This window comes from Schistocerca gregaria, chromosome 9, assembly GCF_023897955.1.
Source record: "Schistocerca gregaria isolate iqSchGreg1 chromosome 9, iqSchGreg1.2, whole genome shotgun sequence".
Classification (NCBI taxonomy): Eukaryota; Metazoa; Arthropoda; class Insecta; order Orthoptera; family Acrididae; genus Schistocerca; species Schistocerca gregaria.
Genome location: NC_064928.1, coordinates 162,119,381 through 162,126,930, shown reverse-complemented (window position 1 = coordinate 162,126,930; position 7,550 = coordinate 162,119,381). Strand labels below are relative to the sequence as shown.

The following is a 7,550-nucleotide window of genomic DNA, read 5'->3' as shown; positions in this document are numbered from 1 at the left end:
AATTTAAAGAAAACTTTTACCAATAGATGCCTGCATGTGCCTGAATGTAAATGGAGTCGCCTACAAATAGCAGATGAATCGCAATACGACCGCTATGGTTCGAGTGGCACACACCATCTGTGCTGTTCAATGAGCAAGCCTGCATAAGTTCGGCAGTCGACAGCGGTGGTACAGTTAGTTAGGTAAACCCATCCAGAATGGCGAGGTCGTACCACATCCGTTGGGGAAAAATCGGTTTTCAATTGTCCTGAGGCCAATAACGCATAATACCGAACTAATATCGTATTGTAATTGTCACGAGACGGGCGCAAGACATGTTCAGTATGCTGTCCACCGTTTACTGACACAAGTTAAAAATCTAGAAATTGCATGTTTCACATCGGATCGGAGTGTCTTTTTTTGTCTCACATTCAGAATGCGTTGCATAATGTGTGCCTTTAGTTCGTAATTGAAGCACTGAACCCAGCGTCTTTCAGAACACAGGCACTCTGGACGCCCAGGCTGCAGGGAAATGACAGCTGATGATTCTAGCATTTCCGAAATGCCTCTGCAACAGCCTCTTCACTGGCTGTGCAATGTGCAGAGGATTTCCATCTTGCCGAAAAATGATCCTACCCGTACATCCACGCTGCTGAAGGAAAGACGTTGGTAGGCAAAACACTTTCATAGCGTGTACCAGTGACTGTACAGGTAACAGGGCCATCTCCTCGAAAAATTACGGCCGTCAACCCGCACCACAGAGTCATCTTTGCAAAATGAAGTGGTACCGGTTGATGTGCGTGTGGATTTTCCGCTGATCATTTTCTGCAATTCTGGTATTGACATGTAAATCGGCCAAAATCTGTAGTGGCTGATAATAACGTCTTTGTACCCTGGGCCCATCATCTCGCTCAGCAGGAGGGATGCTGACGTACTGAAGGGAAGCCACGGAGACATACCCATGTTTGTGGTACTAGAGTCACCATTGGGCGTCCGAGGCAGTTTAGAACTATGATTATAGCCTGGAGCAAATTTTGTAGGATCAAAAGAACCTTTCACAATAGGGGCCAACCAAGTAAGACGGTGGAGTTGATAAGATAGTGACTTCATTTTAGAGAGCATCGGGTCTGCTCTGACCAGCATCCTGGTTTATTAAAAAATGAGGTCAGTTAACGCCTTAAGCTGCTACTCGATTTATTCTTTATCGTCTGGCCAGTTTCGGTCAAAAATCATTATACAACATCTGTTGTACACACGTCAAGGGTGGAAAAACTATCAGGTTAAAAGGAAATTTGAAAACTCTAATAAAAGTACAGGGGCCAACGGCCTTGCCGCAGTGGTAACACCGGCTCCCGTCAGATCACCGAAGTTAAGCGCTGTCGGGCTGGGCTAGCACTTGGATGGGTGACCATCTGGTCTGCCGAGCGTTGTTGGCAAGCGGGGTGCACTCAGCCCTTGTGAGGCAATCTGAGGAGCTACTTGAGTGAGAAGTAGCGGCTCCGGTCTCGTAAACTGACACACTGGCGGGAGAGCGGGGTGCTGACCACACGCTCCTCCATATCCGCATCCAGTGACGCCTGTGGACTGAGGATAACACGGCGGCCGGTCGGAACCGTTGGGGCTTCATGGCCTGTTCGGGAGGAGTTTAGTTTTAGTTTTTAATGAAAGTACAAGGAAATACAATTTTAAACATGGCTGTGAGACAGCAGTCGTACAAGAACATTATATGCACACTGCTGGCCATTAAAATTGCTGCACCACGAAGATGACGTGCTACAGACGCGACATTTAACCGACAGGAGGAAGACGCTGTGATATGCAGAGGATTAGCTTTTCAGACCATTCACACAACGTTGGCGCCGGTGGCGACACTTGCAACGTGATGACTTGAGGAAAGTTTCCAGCCGCCGGCCGGAGTGGCCGAGCTGTTCTAGGCGCTACAGTCTGGAACCGCGCGACCGCTACGGTCGCAGCTTCGAATCCTGCCTCGGGCATGGATGTGTGTGATGTCCTTAGGTTAGTTAGGTTTAAGTAGTTCTAAGTTCTAGGGGACTGATGACCTCAGAAGTCCCCTTAGTGCTCAGGGCCATTTGAATCATTTTTGAGAGGAAAGGAATATATGGAAAACACTGAGAAGGGGAAGGGACAGGGTGATAGGATATCTGTTAGGACATGAGGGAATGACTTCCATGGTACTAGAGTGTGGTGTAGAGGGCAGAAACCATAGAGGAAGACAGAGATTGGAATACAACCAACAATTCTCTCAGTTGAAGAGGTTAGCACAGGAGAGGAATTCGTGATATACAGTTTCACCGGTGACTCGCGGTCTTACTGTCTCGGCGCACAGTAAAACTGTTTCATTCGACAATGATGTCATTCCAAAGACATGACTGGAGTGCACGTTGAAGGTGTGGCGGTGGGACTTAAACTCCCACACTACCCTCCAACGGTAGAAGTAGGCCGCGGCCGGGCGGCACGGTGCTCATGTTATCTTCCCCTAGAGACCGCTGCTGTCTCCGTGTCGTCCTAGAGAGGGGTCTGTCAGCATAGTATTATTGGCTGGCGTCTTCTTCATAGCCCTCTCGGTTCTAACGTTCCTGACCGTGCCGGCGCTTGACTTTCACGCCTGAACAGAAAGACTCGTAGGTTGTCAAAAGACTCAAAAAGAGTATTAGGGGAAACGAATATAAGATGATTGGTTTAACAACCCTACCACAACAAAGGTCAAAAATTAATTATTACATGTAGTGTGGCTCACGCTGCTAAATATTGCATTTTCGGGTAACAACAAAGTTACACTCCTGGAAATGGAAAAAAGAACACATTGACACCGGTGTGTCAGACCCACCAAACTTGCTCCGGACACTGCGAGAGGGCTGTACAAGCAATGATCACACGCCCGGCACAGCGGACACACCAGGAACCGCGGTGTTGCCCGTCGAATGGCGCTAGCTGCGCAGCATTTGTGCACTGCCGCCGTCAGTGTCAGCCAGTTTGCCGTGTCATACGGAGCTCCATCGCAGTCTTTAACACTGGTAGCATGCCGCGACAGCGTGGACGTGAACCGTATGTGCAGTTGTGCAGTTGACGGACTTTGAGCGAGGGCGTATAGTGGGCATGCGGGACGCCGGGTGGACGTACCGCCGAATTGCTCAACACGTGGGGCGTGAGGTCTCCACAGTACATCGATGTTGTCGCCAGTGGTCGGCGGAAGGTGCACGTGCCCGTCGACCTGGGACCGGACCGCAGCGACGCACGGATGCACGCCAAGACCGTAGAATCCTACGCAGTGCCGTAGGGGACCGCACCGCCACTTCCCAGCAAATTAGGGACACTGTTGCTTCTGGGGTATCGGCGAGGACCATTCGCAACCGTCTCCATGAAGCTGGGCTACGGTCCCGCACACCGTTAGGCCGTCTTCCGCTCACCCCCAAATCGTGCAGCCCGCCTCCAGTGGTGTCGCGACAGGGGTGAATGGAGGGACGAATGGAGACGTGTCGTCTTCAGCGATGAGAGTCGCTTCTGCCTTGGTGCCAATGATAGTCGTATGCGTGTTTGGCGCCGTGCAGGTGAGCGCCACAATCAGGACTGCATACGACCGAGGCACACAGGGCCAACACCCGGCATCATGGTGTGGGGAGCGATCTCCTACACTGGCCGTACACCTCTGGTGATCGTCGAGGGGACACTGAATAGTGCACGGTACATCCAAACCGTCATCGAACCCATCGTTCTACCGTTCCTAGACCAGCAAGGGAACTTGCTGTTCCAACAGGACAATGCACGTCCGCATGTATCCCGTGCCACCCAACGTGCTCTAGAAGGCGTAAGTCAACTATCCTGGCCAGCAAGATCTCCGGATCTGTCCCCCATTGAGCATGTTTGGGACTGGACGAAGCGTCGTCTCACGCGGTCTGCACGTCCAGCACGAACGCCGGTCCAACTGAGGCTCCAGGTGGAAATGGCATGGCAAGCCGTTCCACAGGACTACATCCAGCATCTCTACGATCGTCTCCATGGGAGAATAGCAGCCTGCATTGCTGCGAATGGTGGATATACACTGTACTAGTGCCGACATTGTGCATGCTCTGTTGCCTGTGTCTATGTGCCTGTGGTTCTGTCAGTGTGATCATGTGATGTATCTGACCCCAGGAATGAATCAATAAAGTTTCCCCTTCCTGGGACAATGAATTCACGGTGTTCTTATTTCAATTTCCAGCAGTGTATATTATGTGGCAGGTGTTATTAGAGCACAGCTAATAAAGTCATTTCATGAAATAATGGACAAACCAGGCACTCATCTTTTCGTGTTTCCCACGCTGGTCTCGTTGTGAACTCATGGCTCAATCGTCGAAAATCTAGGTAGTGATGATTCCAAGCTCGGATGCAAAGAGGCCTAGGTGTTATTCTGCGATATTCAAAAGTTTTATAGATGTGTTTCATAAACCATTCTTGAAGATTAAACTTTTGCAAGTTAGTACAATGGTGATGTAAAAAAGTAATCACCACTCCGAATTTAAGTTACACTTCTTTTTTATGTTGCAATATCACGCAACTCACAAAAAATCATTTCACAATATAAAACATACTTGAAAATATCTTCCTCATTGTTAAAGCTCACATTTCATAAACTGCCGTCTTTTCAACATGACGAGTTGACGACCAAGACTTGACTTGACTTACGCGCCCAGAAAATAAGAGTTACAAGTACGTCACAGATCATAGTGACAAAAGAAAGAATTCAAATAAGAATAACATCATTGCAATATAAACATATCGATGTATCAAAGTACCTCTAGATTAACGAAATCAAATCTGAATGTTGTTACAGAAATATGTTAACTATTCTACAGAAACATAGTAGAATATTGCTGGTATCGAGAGGTTGAGGTGAGGTGCTTCAATGGTTACGTAATTCAAGTACCATTAGAACGGGAAACTTTGCACAATGAGCTGATGAGGGCACCAGAGGAACAATTACACAAAAAGATAAGGCCTAGCAGGTGTCCTTGAGTAAGGTTTGAGACATTAAATGTAAACGTAGAGAGAAGAAATATAAAAAATATCGTAAACGGTTTAGACCAAAGAAAAAACAAACACCTAAAAATGAAACTGATAGAAAGTGGAAAATGGCAAAGAAGAAATGGCTGGAGGGCAAATGAAAAGCTTAACGAAAATGACACGTATAGACAATACAGAAAAATTGAAGAGAGGTTTGGATAAAAGGGACACAACTACACTACTGGTCATTAAAATTGCTATACAAAGAAGAAATGCAGATGATAAACGGGTATTCATTGGACAAATATATTATACTAGAACTGACATGTGATTACATTTTCACGCAGTTTGGGTGCATAGATCCTGAGAAATCAGTAGCAAGAATAACCACCTCTGGCCCTAATAACGGCCTTGATTCGCCTGGGCATTGAGTCAAACAGAGCTTGGATGGCGCGTACAGATATAGCTGCCCACGCAGCTTCAACACGATACCGCAGTTCATCAAGAGTAGTGCCTGCCGTATTGAGACGAGCTAGTTGCTCGGCCACCATTGACCAGACTTTTCAATTGGTGAGAGATCTGGAAAATGTGCTGGCCAGGACAGCAGTCGAACATTTTCTGTATCCAGAAACGCCCGTACAGGACCTGCAACATGCAGTCGTGCATTATCCTGACGAAATGTAGGGTTTCGCAGGGATCGAATGAAGGGTAGAGTCAAGGGTCGTAACACATCTGAAATGTAACGTCCACTGTTCTCAGTGTCGTCTGTGGGAACAAGAGGTGACCGAGACGTGTAACCAGTGGCACCCCATACGGTCTCGTCGGGTTATACGCCACTACGGTAATGAGGAATACACGCTTCCACTGTGTGTTCACCGCTATGTCGCCAAACACGGATGCGACCATCACGATGATGTAAACAGAACCTGGATTCATCCGAAAAAATGACGTTTTGCCATTCGTGCACCCAGGTTCGTCGTTGAGTACACCATCGCAGGCGCCCTTGTCTGTGATGCAGCGTCAAGGGTAACCGCAGCCACGGTCGCCGAGCTGCTAGTCCATGCTGCTGCAAACGTCGTCGAACTGTTCGTGCAGATGGTTGTTGTCTTGCAAACGTCCTTATCTGTTGACTCAGGGATCGATACGTGGCTGCACAGCCATGCGGATAAGATGCCTGCCAATTCGATTGCTAGTGATACGACGCCGTTGGGATCCAGCACGGCGTTCCGTATTACCTTCCTGAACCCACCGATTCCATATTCTGTTAACAGTCATTGGATCTCGACCAACACGAGCAGCAACGTCGCGATACGATAAACCGCAATCGCGATAGGCTACGATCCGACTTTTATCAACGTCGGAAACGTGATGGTACGCATTTCTCCTGATTACACGAGGCATCACAACAACATCAGGCAAAGGCGGTCAACTGCTGTTTGTGTATGAGAAATCGGTCTGAAACTTTCCTCATCTCAGCACGTTGTAGGTGTCGCGCATATCACAGCATCCTGTCGGTTAAATTTCGCATCTGTAGCATGTCATCTTCGTGTTGTAGCAATTTTAATGGCCAGTAGTGTATGAATATTAAGATAGCAGGCCGTTGACAGGCGAAGAAAGGGAAGTTAAAAGATGGAAGAATATATAGAGGGGCTCTATGAGGAAAATGAACTTGAAAGCAGTGTTACAGAAAGAGAAGAGGAAGCAGATGGAGATGGGATATATGATACTGCTAGAAATATCTGACAGAGTACTGAAACAAAGCCCCTGGAGTAGATGGCAGGATTATAGAGGCTCCTGGGAGAGCCAGCCATAACAAAACTATTCCACCTGGTGTGCAAGATATATGAGTCAGGCGAAATACTCTAAGACTTCAAGGAACAACGTTATAACTGATACTCCAAAGAAGACAGCTCTTGTCAGGTGTGAATATCAGCGAATCATCAGTTTAATAACTCACGGTTGCAAAACACTGTCACTTATTCCTTCCAGGGGAATGGAAAAAATGGCTGAAGTCGAGATCGGGGGAGATCACTTTGGGTTCCAGAGGAATGTAGGAACACGCGAAACAATATTGACCCTGTAACTTGTCTTAGACGATGGGTTAAGAAAAGGGAAATTTACGTTTATAAAGTTTGTTAATTTAGAGGAAGGTTTTGACAATGTTGGCTGAAATATAATCTTTAAAATTCTGGAGATGGTAAGGACAAAATACAGGTAGCGACAGGCTATATACGTCTTGTAGAGAAATCAGGATACACTTACAACAGTTGAAGGACATGACAAGAAGTAATAGCTGACAAATAAGTGAGAGAGCAGTAAAGGAAACCAACAAGAAATTTTGAAAGGACTTAAATAAAGTTCATTGAGAGTAAATGAAAATTTAGATGATTTACCGATGACATCGTAATTCTGTCAAAGACGGCAAATGACTTGGAAAGACAATTGAACGGAATGAATAGTGTCTTGAAAAGAGGTAGTAAGATGAATATCAGGAAAAGTAACATAAAGTTAATGGACTTTACACGAATTAAACCAGGCGATGCTGAGGGAATTAGATTAGGAAACAATCG

The 7,550-nt window shown here is 46.8% G+C and overlaps 1 pseudogene; it reads left to right on the top strand.

Annotated features, from left to right (window-relative positions):
• Positions 1-1,297: 1,297 nt before the first annotated feature.
• LOC126292362 (5S ribosomal RNA) lies at positions 1,298-1,415 on the top strand (annotated as a pseudogene).
• Positions 1,416-7,550: the final 6,135 nt, after the last annotated feature.